Source organism: Macaca mulatta, chromosome 1 (genome assembly GCF_049350105.2).
Source record: "Macaca mulatta isolate MMU2019108-1 chromosome 1, T2T-MMU8v2.0, whole genome shotgun sequence".
Lineage (NCBI taxonomy): Eukaryota > Metazoa > Chordata > Mammalia > Primates > Cercopithecidae > Macaca > Macaca mulatta.
This window is the reverse complement of record NC_133406.1, coordinates 64,959,306-64,976,158: the sequence shown is the minus strand read 5'-3', so window position 1 is coordinate 64,976,158 and position 16,853 is coordinate 64,959,306. Positions and strand designations below refer to the sequence as shown.

Genomic DNA, 16,853 nt, shown 5'->3' with positions numbered 1-16,853 from the left:
CTGTGAGGAAACAGGACAATGAAGGGGAGAGGTATGATACTATGAGATAGCTAAAGCCTGTGGATTCATCTGTTCTCACACTGCTGTAAAGAAATACTTGAGACCGGCTGGATGCGGTGGCTCACGCCTGTAATCCCAGCACTTTGGGAGGCTGAGGCAGGCTGATCATTTGAGGATAGGAGTTTGAGACCAGCCTGGCCAATATGGTGAAACCCTGTCTCTACTAAAAATGCAAAAATTAGCCAGGTGTGGTGGCACGCGCCTGTAATCCCAGCTACTCCGGAGGCTGAGGCAAGAGAATCGCTTGAACCCAGGAGGCAGAGGTTGCAGTGAGCCCAGATCGCACCACTGCACTCCAGTCTGGGCTACAGAGTGAGACTGTCTCAAAAAAAAAAAAAAAAAAAAAAAAAAAGAAGACGACTTACCTTCTTTACAATTTTTAATTGAATTTTTATTGAAGAATGTTTTACATACACAAAAGCACATTGTCTCAAATGCAGACCTAGTTGACTTTTCACACACCAAACACACCCATGTAACACCACCCAGATGAAGAAACAAAACATTCTCAGGACTTTCAAAGCCTTCCTCATACTCCCATCCCGGGGGGAGATTGCTATTTTGACTTAAACACTAGGAATTACTTTTGCCTGTTTTTAGACATTACATGCATGAAACAAAACAGTATGGACATCTTTTATATCTGGCATCTTTCACTAAACACTTTCTGTTTTGAAATTCATCTGTATAATCATTCATTTCATTGTTGTGGTATATTTCATCATGTGATGTATCACCATTAATTTATTCTGTACTACTCATGAGCATTTTGATCATTTCCAGTTTGGGGTTATTGCAAATAGGGCTGCTGTAAACATTCTAATACATGTCCATAGGTGAATAGATATAGATGCATGTTTTTATTATACTTTATGTTCTAGGGTACATGTGCACAACATGCAGGTTTGTTACGTATGTATATGTGTGCCATGTTGGTGTGCTGCACCCGTTAACTCGTCATTTACATTAGATATATCTCCTAATGCTATCCCTCCCCTACCCCCCACCCCACAACAGGCCCCAGTGTGTGATGTTCCCCTTCCTGTGTCCAAGTGTTCTCATTGTTCAGTTCCCACCTATGAGTGACAACATGCGGTGTTTGGTTTTCTGCTCTTGTGATAGTTTGCTGAGAATGATGGTTTCCAGCTGCAATAGATGCATTTTTGAGAGGTAATCTCTAGGGGTAGAATTGCTGGATCATAGAGTAGACATATGTCCAGTTTAGTTGCCAAAGAATTTTGTAAGGCAGTTGGACCAATTTATACTTTCACCAGCAGGTTTTCAGAGTTACGGCTGGGATACATTTTTACTAATACTTGATATTTTATCATTTTAGCTATTCTTCTGAGTATGAATTCTGAAATTGTACTTTGTGTTTGATTTTAATTTACCTAATGACTAATGAAGTTAACCAAGTTTTCTTATGGCTATAAACCAATTGGATATCATTTTTTTGTGAAGGTTCTTCAGGTCTTTTCCCATTCTCTTGGTGGGTTGATTATCTTTTCAAATTTATTTGCAAAAGTTCTTTATATTTGGGGGGCACAAGCCCTTAGTTTGACATGAGTTTTGCAAATAGTGCTTTTGAGATTGTAGCTTGCTTGCCTTTCCCTCTCTTACTGGTGTCCATATTAGTGTTCTAGGGCTGCCATGACAAAATATCAAAGACCTAGGGGGATTAAAAAATAGAGTTTTGTTGTTTTTTTATTCTCACAGTTCTGGGGCAGGGAGTCTGGGATCAAGGTGTGAGCATGCTTGTTTTCTTCCATGCCTCTCTCCTTGGCTTGCAGACGGCCACCTTCTGGCTGTGCTATTACATGATCTTTACTCTGCATGTCCACATGTCTGGTGTTTCTCTCTGTGTCCAAATTTCCTCTTTTCTTATGAGGACACCAGCCAGATTGCATTAAGGTATAATTTTAAAACCACATCTTAGCTTCATTACCTCTTTAAAGACCTTATCTTCAAATATGGTTACATTCTGATGTACTGGGGGTTAAGACTTCAACAACATATGAATTTCGGAGTGGGACACAATTCAGCATGTCTCAGTGTCTTTCTTTTTTGAGATATTATTGACATACCATAGAGTTCACCATTATAAAGTATACAATTCATAAGATTATGCAACCATCACCACTGATTCCAGAAAATTTGTATCATCCCACAAAGACACGGCACACAAATTTGGTGTCCTATAGTACACCTTTTAATGTAAAGAAACAAGTTCCCACATCCTTTCAATGCTAATACCCCAAAGTGAACATGGGGTGTATGTTACATATACATTTACCCATTGCACATGTGCTCAACCTGCTCATAAATAGGTATAGCTTTGCCCCCAAACTGACTGTATTAGTTTGTACTCCCACTGCTATAAAGAAATACCTGAGACTGGGTAGTTTATAAAGAAAAGAGGCTTAATTGGCTTATGGTTCTGCAGGCTGTACAGAAAGCATGGCAGTATCTGCTTCTGGGGAGCCACAGGGAGTTTTTAGTCATGGCAGAAGGCACAGGGGGAGCAGGCCTCTAACATGGCAGGAACAAGGGGAAGAGAGAGTCGGGAGGTGCTATACACTTTTAAACAACCAGATCTCATGAGAACTCACTCACTATACATTACCAAGTGGGGGGATGGTGCTAAACCATTCACGAGAACTCCACCCCCATGATCCAATCACCTCCCACCAGGCCCCACCTCCAACACTGGGGATTATAATTCAACATGAAATTTGGTGGGGACACACATCCAAACCATATCACCTACTGAGTGTATATGACTCTATTATGTAATATGGACCCTGTCAGACATAAACCCCAACCTCCTCTCCTTCTTTGAAGAGAGATCACCTTCAGTCCATGCCAGATACTATTTCTTCACAGTTTGCAAACTGTTATCACCAATAAATCTCTCTTTTCTACTACTTAGCCATCCTGCTGGTCTTTTGGATGACAATGTGAAGGTCCAGTCTGGCATTGCCAGTCATATATCTCTCTGTTAACCCAAAAATTTAGTTAAAGTCTGCTCTGCAACCTCCTGTGTGACTGCTATTTTGAGAAAATTTTTAAAACAGGGGCAGCAGGGGAATATTTTCTACCGTTGATCAAGATGCAGTGGAGAAGCAGCGACCAGCCACAGAAGGTAAGCGGGAGTGAGCATGAGATTTCAGAGGAGGCAAATAGTGGAAGAGTTAGTGACTTGTCAGAAATATAAAGCTCCCAATACCCAGCAATATAAGGGGAACACATGTGGATGAATCCTGAAGAGCTCTGCTCCACCCCCACGGGTCCCTTTTATCATTTCTGTGCTGCAGGCATCTGAGTGCTGTTGCAAAGCAGAATGACAGCCCCGTTTCTTTGCCTCAAATTGGAGAAAATTTTGAGGAATAGTTTATAGCCCAAAATTCCCCTTTGGGATAAAGCTATGCTGCTACCTTCCTCTCCTTAGGATGGTCCCTGATAGCCCTGCAGGGGCCCTTCCCTTTCCAGCCTTGCCACCACCCCTCCCTTTCCTGTTTTTCCCAGTAACGCTTCCTGAATACATTACTAACACATGGTTCCTCTTCTCAGGGTCTACTTCTGAGGAATCTGACCTAAAAGAGACACCAAAGTCATTTAAGTTAAAATATTAAAGAGTGATCAGATTGAACTGAATGATTTGGGTATGCCCAAGAGGAGCCTTGTGTTACACATAGATTAAGCTTTCAAACACTTTCGAACTTGTTATTATTGGGTGAAAGGGATGTCAAACAAAACCAAATACCCCTTAAATAAAAGTGGAAACAAGAAGTTACTCTAGAGAAATACTAGTAATCAAATAGGGTGAGCATGGAGGAGACTCAGAAGAAGATGGCATTATTTGATCTGATACAGGTCAGGAAGAATAAAAAATGAAAATGTAGGGTAAATATTTTTCAGATAAAGGACGCGCTGGGCACGGTGGCTCACGCCTGTAATCCCAGCACTTTGGGAGGCCGAGGTGGGCGGATCACAAGGTCAGGAGATCGAGACCACGGTGAAACCCCGTCTCTACTAAAAATACAAAAAATTAGCCGGGCGCGGTTGTGGGCACCTGTAGTCTCAGCTACTCCGGAGGCTGAGCCAGGAGAATGGCGGGAACCTGGGAGGCAGAGCTTGCAGTGAGCTGAGATCGCGCCACTGCACTCCAGCCTGGACGACAGAGCAAGACTCCGTCTTAAAAAAAAAAAAAAAAAAAGGACGCAAGTATGTGTTTTTTGAGGACAACATACACAATAAAGTAGAAAAGTAAGTTAATCAGAGAAACATCAGAGAATGACTTGCAGAGAGCCCTAATTTTTCATTACTCAGAAATCACAGTGAAAACAAAGATAATTTGATTTTTGGTAGGTAATTATTTATTCAGCCAGTCCACCAAATCCAGGAAAGCAGGAACTTAAACTGAACTAAGACAAAAATTATGAATTGTTTCATATGATCAGTGCCACTAAGAATATTAGTGAATTCTCTTAAACACAGATATGTTTCCCCAGGAAATAATAGTACTTGAGAAACATAGAATTGCTAAAGAGAGAAATGTAACTGTTTCTCTGTTTTGTGGGGAAAGGGAAGGAAAAATCGATGTACTGGTTTCTAACTGGTGTTGTTCCTCTTCAAGTTTCATGTGTGTTCCAGTCGTTTAATCTTCAGAGACAGCTTATATACCTCCAGGGTCATTTTCGAATCCTCTGGGTGTGGGAGACACTGCATGAGTTTTCTACCTGCAACAACTGACTCACAACCTTCAGAGGTTACCTAAATGAAATAAAGCAATCGTTTTCGAGAGGCTTCTCTCCAAACTAAATCCGAAGATGTAAGATTTTTTCTGGATGTATCACTGATGACCACAAAATTGGAATATCAAAACCCTCCTCAGGACGGATGAATAAAATCCCAAAGAAACTAGGGTCTCAGCAAAGTGTTTTCCCTTGGCTGTCAGGCAGCAGTCAGTAGCTGGTGAAGCAGGGAAGGAACAGCACTGTAGACAACACCCAGGGGGCCTCCTTAGGGGCAACAGGAGGGACAGTTCTGATGGGTGCATCTGAAATGAAGCAAAAGCATGGCATTTCTTGTAGACAGTATAAGGCCGGGGATCAGGTCAGCTGGATCTATGAGACCTTCCTATCTGGGGGTGTGGTCCTTCTTGAGCTTGCCTTAACAAGCACACCAAAGTGCTTAGAAGGTGATGGTGCTAATTCTGTAAGTGATGTGTCCGAAATAAATCCTGCCAAAAGTCACATCTCATTGGTGTTGGCTAGGACAGTGCTTTGGAGGAGACTATCATTTTTAGAATGGGATAGGATGCCCTGAAATGTGTGCCACTTTTGTAACCCCCAGTGTTGGAGGTAGGACCTGGTGGGAGGTGATTGGACCATGGGGGTGGAGTTCTCGTGAGTGGTTTAGCACCATCCCCCCACTTGGTACTGTACAGTGAGTATGATTCTCAGAATAAGATTTTATAATAGTAAGAATATTGAGAGTTATGAAACACTGATAAATTATACCTGGATGGGATGCTGAGAGTTGTTCTTTACCTCCATTTATTTATGATTATAACAATAACATTAATAATAAGGCTAATAATGTTATTACACATATTACATGTCAACGTAAGTACTAATGCAAAACATTATTACCTCGATTTTGCTAAAGAGAAAAATTAGGTACAGATAGTTTGTGTGACTTGTCTAATATTGCATAGCCTTTGGGTGGCATGATTATGATGTAAACCTAGGCACTGTGGTCCTAGAGTCAGAGTTTTCAAAATTAGTACAGTATGTCCAAACCTTGATCTTTTCATGGTCCTAAGTATGTAATTTTTATTCTCATATTCTTAATATTTTGCTGTGTTAAATGGAGGCAGTGGTGGGGAATTAGCTCCTTGAGTTGCTATTAATAGATTAGTTAAAAAAAAAAAAAAAAAAAAAGGTTGACCCTATCCTTTTGATTGACCAAAAATCTCCTATCAGGTCAACTTCATTATGAGAAGGTGGGAGCACACGTGAGGTTCTAATGGAGACATCAAATACTTGAAGTATGTTGCGAATTTACCCATAGGATTCCTCATTTAAACTTAAGTAGATGCCCACTAAAATTTTGCCAAATCCTCACTGACACTCTCAAATTAAAAATTGTATCTCTAAGTCCACTAACAGAACCCTGTATACACAGACACTTGAATTATAACGAAGGTCACACTGTAGAGTTGTGTGGAAACTATAGTTTATTAAATAAGTAGTATATGGTTAATTGAATAGCCATTGGAGAAGAACAAACTTTAACCACTACTTTCCACCATAAACACACAGGAATTCCAAGTGATTTGGAGATACTAATGTGAAAGGTTAAAACAACAAAGCTCTGGAAAATAACATAAAGAAATATTTTTTGTGATCTTGCTGCAGGCAAATATTTCTTAAACAGCATATGAAAGGTGCCAACATCAAGGAAAAAAATTATAAATAGAACTAAATTAGAATTTATAACTTCTATTTATCAAAATTTGAACACTCATACACTGCTCGTGGAAATTTAAATTGTTGCAATCACCTTTGAACAAAATTTGGCATTATCTACTAAAGATGAATATATGGCTGGGTGGTGTGGTGGCTCACATCTGTAATCCCACACTTTGGGAGGCCGAGGCAGGTAAAGGAGGATCACTTGAGCCCGGGAGTTCAAGACCAGCCTGGGCAACAAAGAAAGACCCTATCTCTACAAAAAACTTTTAAAAAATTAACCAGGTATGGTGGTGCATGCTTGTAGTCCCAGCTACTCAGGAAGCTGAGGCAGGAAGATCCCTTGAACTCAGGAGTTGGAGGTTACAGTGAGCTATAATCATGCCACTACACTTCAGCCTGGATGACAAAATGAGAACTTGTCTCAAAAATAGTAATCCCACTTTTAAGTTTATTCCCAACAGAAATATTTGCACGTTTGTATCAAGAATCATGTGCAAGAATGTTCATAAGAGCACTGTTCATGATAGCCTATAACATGAAAATCCTAAACTTTTATAAGATACATAAAATGTGTTATGTTTATCCAAAGATTATGCAACAACGAAAATAAATAAGCTATCACCCCATGCAAGAACACATAGATGATTTTCAAAAACATAATACTGAGTAAAGAAGACAGGCACAAAAGAATACATACATGATTTCCTTTATATTAAAAGTAATGGCAAAAACCGCAATGACTTTTGCACCAACCTAAATATAATGCTAAAAAGTTGATAAAACTAGTCTGTGATGCTAGAGGTGAGACCAGTTGGGAAGGAGAGTTGGGGAGTCACTGGGAGAGGGCACACGGAACACTTCTGGGATGCTGGTAGTGGTGATGCTTCTTGACTTGAGTGGTAGTTTGTCATAGTGGGTTCACTTTGTGATCATTTATTGACCTGTACACCTAAGTGTTGGGGTCTGCGTGTTTCCTTAACAAAGGAATGAACACACAAGACAACACAGGACAAGACAAACGTGGCAGCCGCCCCGAGCAGCACGCTCTGCTTTATTTTATACACGCTTGTGGAATTTTACCACGTCACAAGACACGAGTTGTTCTTATGTCATGAGTTGTTTTTCTGACCTTTCCCTAACTTTCTGAATTCTCAAGATGCTTAAACATTAACCAGTTCCCAGAGTCTGCTGTTTGCGGCTGACTCTTTTGTTCTTCCTGTTTACAGAGAAGAAACGTCATGCTTTGTTTGCAAGAGCATAACTATCGGGAACATCTCGTTTGCGAGCACGTGGTCCTCTACACCTAAGATTTGGACATAGTGTTGTAGTATGTTATATTTAAATTAAAACTTTTATTTAAGCAAAAAGTGGCCTTCCAGATGACCTTTGGAAAGATACATTGATAAAAAGTAGTGTTCAAGAGTGATAAACTGTGATCATTCATGCTATTAAAATATTGTACCACGTGTATATATTATTTACACAAATTGAATAAATAAATAAAGTGTACATTTCTAAGTGCTGCCTCTGTCTAGGAGGAGACTCTCGTTTGACTTTTCATAGAGGCTTTACCTTCTTAGCAAAGGCCCTCAGTAAGGTCGGAGTTAACCTTTACATTGAAGGGCTGGAGCCGACCAATGTGAATTTCTGCAGGTGACTTCAGCCTCTCCAATTAGAACATATCCATCATCACAGTGATAGTGCACCAGAGTAGTAGAGAATAAAAATGATCTCGCATCTCCATAGGACCCATGGCCACTGGGAGGAACCATTCTGCAAGCTTGAATGGTGAGAGAAAGGTAGAGGAGTATGAGTTAGAGTTTCATTTAATGAACAATTCAGTGAGCCACCCTTCTCGTTACACAGAAGTAGGTCATTAACTTATCGTACTGCTGATGTACATTTCATCTCCTTGACAAAATCCGTAAACTTTTGCACTGTTCATGGACTTTTGGGTACAAAAGCATTAATTTAGCCACAGGAAGTTACTCCAAAACAGAATCATATTCAGTAATCATGAAGCTAAATAAAAAGAAAGACCACAAATTAATTTTCAAAAAGCAGACAGTGCAATTTAAAAACGGCCGAGAGACTTGAATAGATGCTCCTATAAAGGGGCTATACAAATTGTCAACAGACATTAATAGCTGCTTATTCCCATGGGTCATCAGGAAATACAAATAAAAGCCACAATGAGAAATCACTACACACTCACCACAGAATGTCTACAATTGAAAAGTATTATCATACCAAAGTTTTCATGAGTAGTACACAATGGAACTCCAATGAACTACCTAAGGAAATATAAATTGGTACAGCCACTTCCAAAAACATTTGTGGTTATCTCCTAGAACCTGGCAATTAAAATCTTGGGTATTTTCTTGGCAGAAATACACAAACATGTACACTAAAAGACAAGCTCAGAAATGTTTTGAGCAACATTATTTGTGATGTGCCCAAACATGAAAGAGCCTAAAAATCCATCAACTCTAGAATAGGTAAGTAAATTATAATCCATTCAACTGATGGAATACTATACAGCAATAAAAATGAATGAGATACTATTTACAGAAAAATGGGTGAATCTCACAAATACATTGAGCAAAAGCCAATAGACCATTAATGTATAATTCTATTCCATTTTTAAAGCTTTTAAAAATTCAAAACTAAGCTGCAGAACAAGTGTAAATAAAATGAGGAAATGATTACTCTTCAAGTCAGGATGATGGCTACATTTGAAGAAGGATGAAGTGGTAAATGGGAGGGCCCCCCATGGGACTTCTGGGGGCTGGCAATGTCCTGCATCTCTACCTGGGTGAGATTTTCATTAAGTGTTTGATTTTTGATGAATCATGTTGCTGTACATTTTCACTTTGTATACTTTTCTACATGTGTGATATATTCTAATAAGCTTTTTAAAAAAGAGTTGATTATCTTTGAAAATGGGTAGAGAAAAAAAAATTTAAAAAAATAAAAAAAGAACAAAAGAAAAAAGAAAATGGGTAGAGAGTGAATGAATCCAGATGAGTCCCCACCTCTTCCAAATACCACCCCCTCCACAAAGAGAATGTTTTGTCATTTTGCAATTTTTGGATAGAAGTTTGTTGAAACAATGCAAAACAATAGCATATTTGGAAGTAAGAAATATGCAAAGAGCACTTTAGGAAGTTGAGGCAGGCAGATCACTTGAGGTCAGGAGTTCGAGACCAGCATGGCCAACATGGCAAAACCCCGTCTCTACTAAAAATACAAAAATTAGTGTGGTGGAGCACGCCCATAATCCAGCTACTCAGGAGACTGAGGCATGAGAATCGCTTGAACCTGGGAGGTGGAGGTTGTAGTGAACTGAGATCATGCCATTGCACTCCAGCCTGGGCGACAGAGCAAGGCTCCACCTCAAAAAAAAAGAAAGAAATATGCAATGTTGAGTTGTTCAGTTAGCCTATCAGAACAGGAATGATCTATAGTGCCAAAAGTTTTGCAGACAAGATTTAGTGCAATTTAATAAATTTAGAGCACTGAGTATGTTGATAAAGCACCACACTAAGGGAGGATTTCCTGTTAGGACTGAATCTAAGTTAAAGCTGTTTCCAACTTATTTGCTAAAAAGCAAATTAAAACTGCTGGCTCCTTTCTCATGGATTCCATCCTCACCAAGTACTACTCCTCCATGTATGCACTGTTCTCGGGCACTCTCACCTGTTCAATGTTCCCCTATTAAGCCATGTGCATTCTCACTTCTGTGACTTTTCTTCTGCCATTTGCCCTACTACAGTGCTCTCTACCTTTCCCCACGGGCAGTCCTGGCACACGGTGATCATTCCTGCCTGTGGTTGCCTATGGCTCTCAATAGGAATGATATTTTGAGTTCTTAGCCACTTACATTTTATATATGTTTATCATATATTTATTCTACAGAAAAGGAAACACAACCTTAGAGATGTCAGTTATTCTGCATAAGATCACAGCTACTAAGTGCCAGTGACATGAATCAGACTCAGGGATTAAACTCAGGCTTCTCTCAGTTCAAAACCCATTGCTCCTTCTTAGAATACTACTATTTTCTGCTCTCTATAGCAAGCATTGGGTAAGTACTTTATATGGCAGCTTTGGCAGTTTAAAAGGCTGTAAAATGGAAGTTTTGGCTGAAAAACAATATTCTTGTTATTTGCAAAGTCAAGTAACCCTCTCTCACTGATGAAGTAGGTGACTCAGAACCGGTTAGAAAGCTCTTATCTCCCTCACCTAAATCAAAAACAATGAAATGACAGGAACAGAAGATATTTTAAGGATAATATTTGGGAAGGATTTTTTTTTTTTTGTAGTGAAGCTTTTGTTATCCTGTGAGCCCCATTCCATCACTTCCATGAGGAAAATGTGTGGGTGCACTTTTCCTTCACGTTAAGAGAGGGACTCTAAGAAGCCCACTGAAAAAGCCTAATATGGCTCCTCTCAGTTTGGACAGCGGGACACAGTGGATTAGTGTTGGACTCCTGCCAGGGAAATCTAAAATGCAAAACATGGGCTGTCCAGTGGCTCTGATAGTGGGAACAAATGAAAGATCTCTGCTGCTTTGAGATTGACCTATACTCCTGATGGTATTCAGAAAAACGGATGGGTGAGTACTTCCAGGGAATTAGAAATCAGATGCATGAGAAAGTCATTCATGGTGGAGTTGTCTTCAGGCCTGTCTAAAAGAGCCACGAAGGTGGGAGGAAGACCTCAGTAAAAACAAAATAAAACAAAAACAAAACCTCTAGGAGTCACCAGATATCAAGGAGATAGGAAAGAGCAAGTGGTCAACCAGATCGGAGATGGGTTTGATCACACCCAGGGAATTGTTAACAGATTCGCAGTGAAGGCAGAGGACCCCATCCCCACCCCTCCACACACACAAAATACAAGAGAAAGAGCAAGTCTGAAGCACCCAGGAGGCCAAGGATTAGCTCAAGTCAAACATTGTTTCTCTCACCTCTTCTCCCAAAGTTTCAACTCAGGGGAGCTCAGAAAGCATAGCAACAGTCAGTCCAAAGGAAATGTTTGTTTTTGTGGCGAGGAATAGAAATTCACTTGTATATAAGTCCACAGCTTCCACACAGCCTTTCCTAACCCTCAGATTAAACACCTCCATAGAAATAGAAAACATAGCTTTTAATTTTTATAAATAAATAAATACATATGTAGAGCTCTTTGCTAGGTTTTTTGGGTAATATTAAGGGACATACTTGCAATGTATTTGAAAAGTTAAACCATAGCCATGTAAATAGTCATACCATAGAACCAGTCACCCAAGTGCCAGAAGATTCGGACAGAAAAGGAGTTCTATAGGAGAAGGTGGTGACAGAACAGAGGACTGGATTATCAAGGGAAGACTTCACAGAATAAGGGGAGATACATCCTCAAGGGTGGGTAAAGTTGAGTCATTGAAAAAATGGGAGAGGCAGAATATACTGAGGCAATAGGCAAGTCTGGCATCAGATGGCTGTTGCAAGAGAAGTGGGAGGTAGGATCAGAAAGGAAGGCTCAGGTTGACAAGACATTAAACACCCTTTCAGGGGGTTGGGATCAGAAGTAATGGGAAGATTTGGGGGATCAGAAGAGAAGGAAAAAATAAGGAGGAACATGGAGAAATAACTCAAAGACTTGTTGACAGATTGGAGAAAGTCTTCCTCCATTACCTCAGAGTATAAGAAGGGAACTCAGAGGTGGAGTTGGCCTCTTTATCCTGTACTGACACTGTTACCTAAATTAACACCATCCCTCAATAGTTTTCATGCTTCTGATGTGAAGAATTATCTTCCAAATACAGTTGCTTCCTTAATAAATCATGCTTTCCTCCTCAATGATCAAAAAAGCATGGCTTCCACCCTTTATACAATCTACCAGCTCTCAGAGGAGCACCCAGCTATTATTTTGGGGTCAAGATTTCCCCCCTAAACCATCCAAATCCTCCATTTTTGATGCCATGATAGCTGTTTCAGGGATTATGTTTATAAATATTTTAACGTGTTATAAAAATTAGTTCTCTCAAGATAAGAAACAATGTTGGCTAGTGACAGAGAAAACTACAACTTTGCTAAAAGGACATTCTATTTAAATAATATAACAATCATTAATTTCCGTAACAACAGCTCTTCAACCAGTTCTGGCAAGTTCTCACAATCTCATACATTTCTAATTCATTTGTAAAAACTTCCCTATATTTGAATAACAATGTGTTACTGTTGCGGTAAACTGAGGAACGGAGAGACTTTTAGATGCTGCTTGACTTTGGAGAGTTCCCTATTCCCGCCACAACTCTGAGCTGTAGCGCAGCTCCTATTAGCCATATGCAGATTGACACTAGTTTTAGTGGGCCCCACACTTTCTTGGAGCACACAGTCCACGCTAAGAGATCTGTGACTCCCCACTTCGAAACTGTTGAGGCTAATTAGGCCCCTCCATTCACACACTTTCACACACTTTCAGTTCCCATGTTTGTAATTGGGGTGGTGAGCTACTCTCGCCACCTCCAGTTTCCTAGACGACTTAGCGAGCCACGTTCTTGTCCTGTGTTGGCAGGGTGTGAGTTTCATCTGAATTGATGAGCCACTCCCAACGCCCCCAGCCCCTCTGGGTCAGACTATTCGGCACACCCCGGGAGGTGATCAGGCTCCCCTTCCATCCAAAGGAAAGGTCCTGCCTTGGGCCCCCAAAACCTTACCACGGTTCCTGAAGCATGCTGTTTCAGAAATCGTCCTGTAGCTCCTTTCAGGTTCCCTTGCACTGCTGGGTAGGGGGCACCAGGTCACCAGAGAGCTGATCTCCCCTCCAAGCTGCAGTTCTCCCAGCGGAACCTGGAGTCACAGGTTTCCCAAGTCCCAGGCTCCGCCCCCCAGAGGCAAAGGAGACAGTAAGCCTGCCGTCTCCAGTCCCTTTGTGGTTGCCAAAAACATTGTGGTAAAGTGAGGAACGGAGAGACCAATACGGAGTACAGGAGGATTTGTTTATTTTTAGGTACGCACCGGCTTAGAGGATTTATATGCAAAAAGCTGAGCATTGAACAAAGACAGAGCGGTGTTTTTATAAGCGGCCTTACCAAAGCAAAACAGAAGCAGTTAATTATACAGTGACAGGTCACGTAATTTATAGCATAACATAACTTGTGACCTTGCATAGCTTGTGACCTTGTAGCTGCATTGAAAGAAAAATAAAAACTGTCTAAATACAGACATTTGCAAAACATAATGATGCTTAAGAAGCCTGGGAAAAGAGTAACGGTAAAAGAGTTTGTCTTTTTTTTTTTTTTTCCTTTAACCTTGTTCTAAAATGGAGTGGGGGTGTTTGGAGTCTATTCCTTTGGCCTTGGCTATTCAGACAGCATTATCTTATAACTATCCTTAAAATAAGCTGCTAGGCAAAGGAAAACATTTTTTTTTTTTTAATCTTTGCCTTGCCACATTTTGGGCCTTAGCTTTCACTTTTTTTAAAATAAATAAATGCAGTACTGATTATTATTATTATTTAAATTTCTGCCTTATTACATTTGTATAAGGCTTTATAGCTTACAAAGTGCTCTATATTTTACTTCAGCAAATTCACTCAGAATTTGTGATAACAGGCAATATATTGTGCTTTGTGGATGGAAATTTTTTCTGATCAATTAGTAACTGAGATTGTAGATGGTATAACTAACTTAATTGGAAAATAATTGTGTCTTAAGCATTTAGGAACATTTATTTAAATATAAGAAATTGATTTAAAAATTAAAGGTTATTCCTTTCTAAAGCAGCTCTGCAAAGATTTTTGCATATGAACACTTGTTTTAGACCTAATAACAGCCTCTATCTAAATTAGAACAATTTCCTTGACATTTTGGGATTCTTCATTTTTATTAATAACATAGTCACTTTATTCTCTCAAAAATCTTGTGAACTACCACCATTTGACGATATTTGATTAATTGTTCAATATGAATTTTTCTCATACCTTGGAGAAACTGTCCTCTTTTACCCATAACCACTGTACTCACCACACAAGCCAGAAGGGCACCACAGTAGAGTCAAGACCCCAAAGAGGCGTAGTGCTGGGAAAATGCTCTGCAACTTGAGAGACATGGCACAGAGTCTCAGAGGGGCCACAATGGGGCTCGGCCTTCTCCGATACCTTGAATCAAGATGAAGAAAAGTTCTCTAAGTAACAGTTGAAATATGCCTATGCCAAGAAGTTCAGCCTTGGCAAAGTCCCAACAATGGGTCACTGAAAGGGAGGGGCAAGGAGTCTGACTGGTAGACCGGATGCTGAGCACAGTTCCGACAGAGGGGAACTGATATGGCCCTTTCTTGGGGAGAAGATTCTGGGGCACCCTCTGAGATTCTATATGTATCTCCCTAAGACTTTATCACTGTTCAGGCAGAGACAGTGATGAGTCTCTTTCTGGATATATGCACAATTCTTCTCTGAGGGAACAAGAGTAAAAGGCAAAAGGACTGCAGCTCCTGTCACACAGGGTAAGTGGTGGCTGTCCAGGAAGGAGAGGTCGCAGCATGAGAGAAAGGCCAGGCTGAGAAGCAGTTCCTGTCCAGGAAGCGATATCCTCACTGAGGCAGATAAACCGCCCATAGAAGAATGAACTTTTTTTTTAAAGTTTGCAGAGTTAAACTTTTCTAAACAGCCCAGCCAGAACAAGTAAAACAAGTCTCTACTTTAAAAATACTCAAGAATCTAGTTCAAAACAATAATTAGTCTTACAAGAAATATACGTGAGTGGGAACTTCTTTTTCCTACTTCCTGGAATTTCTGATGTACCTATGACACCAAAGATTCACTCTGTGAAACTATCTTACTCTGAAAACTAGTTTGTGTTTGCAGCACAGGAAAAGCTTGCTGTGAAATTTAAATGCTTGAGGATGATAAATTGGGAAGAAAGGAAGATTTATTGTGACTTACAGAATATCTGAATGGTGCTTGTTCAGAGTGAAACCCAGCATTTTGCTGTAAGCAACAAAAGATATGTTTTCGAAGGGCACATTTGTTATTCTTCATGGGAAGATAACCACAGGACAAAATTTCTCTTAGCTATCTGGCATTGCCTAGCTATTCACCCAGACCATTTCCTAAATTTAGTCTCCTAAAGTGAGACAGACAAAACCACCAATGTGAGTTGTATCTTTTGCCCACCAGCTGTGGGTTTCTGTTCCTGTAAGAGACAAAGATTGTTGTCTGAACAAGAGAGTAAACTCTGGAATTTGTCCTAAAGTGATCTTCATTACCCGGTTAAGCTGGAATGACTACTACATACCAATAATAGCCAAAATGCTTATCTCTCAAAAATAAATAGAAAGAATTACCAAATATAACTGAGTAAATGTCTTTGGAATAATGATGAAAGCACAGTTAAATCTCAACTTTCTAGAGAGAAAAGAAAACAAATCCACTAAGTGGTTGCTTCCTTTAGAAAGAGAAACACAGTAAAGTAGTTTAGCTGGGTGCAGTGGCTCACACCTGTATCCCAACACTTTGGGAGGCTGAGGCAGGCAGATCACTTGAGGCTAGGAATTTGACACCAGCCTAGCCAACATGGAAAAACCTGGTCTATACTAAAAATACAAAAATTAGCTCGGCGTGGTGATGTAAGTCTGTAATTCCAGCTACTTGGGAGCCTGAGACATAAGAATTGCTTGAACCTGGGAGGAACAGGTTACAGTGAACTGAGATCACACCACTGCACTCCAGCCCGGGTAACATAGCGAAACTCTGTCTCAAAAAAAAAAAAAAAGTAATTTAAATGTTTAACCAGAAGGTTTGTTAACCTGGCTTTAATTTTTGAGCATGAGATGTACCAGAACTTTACATAAATTATCATAATTGATCTCAAACAGCCCTGTGACATGGCTCTAATCTTCTTCATTGCATAGATGAGGAGACAGATTCAGCTAGATTACATAAACTGCCCTAAATCTCTCGGATATTTTAGTGACTAAGCCAAATTCTGCCTAAGAATGACTCCAAAATCCAAGATTTTTCGTTATACCAAAATAATTTTCACTCATTGGCCAAAATGACTACCTGTGAGTTTACTGACTGGGCCACTTGGGAGTAAATGAACACAGTTGGGTTTTACTCAGTGATATGCTCACCCTCCAGTTGCTGCTCGTGCTGCAGTTAATGGGTTATACCTGTGACATTCTGCAGAGAATGCCTTGCTATAATAGGAGCCATGTAATCCTGATGTACCAAGGAAGTTATGCCCCACCCCCAAGAAGCAACCAATGTCGTACTGGTATTGGGGTACAAGAGCCCTGATCCCTTGACCCAAGTCTGGATGACCCTGTG

General features: G+C 40.1%; 1 long non-coding RNA gene across 1 annotated transcript; it reads right to left on the bottom strand.

Moving 5' to 3' along the window:
• Window positions 1-4,413: 4,413 nt before the first annotated feature.
• On the bottom strand, window positions 4,414-14,698 carry LOC144341546 (uncharacterized). The gene is made up of 3 exons (XR_013418554.1): window positions 14,551-14,698; window positions 8,112-8,319; window positions 4,414-4,833 (listed from the first exon to the last, which is right to left on the bottom strand). It is a non-coding gene; the product is annotated as an uncharacterized LOC144341546 (long non-coding RNA).
• Window positions 14,699-16,853: the final 2,155 nt, after the last annotated feature.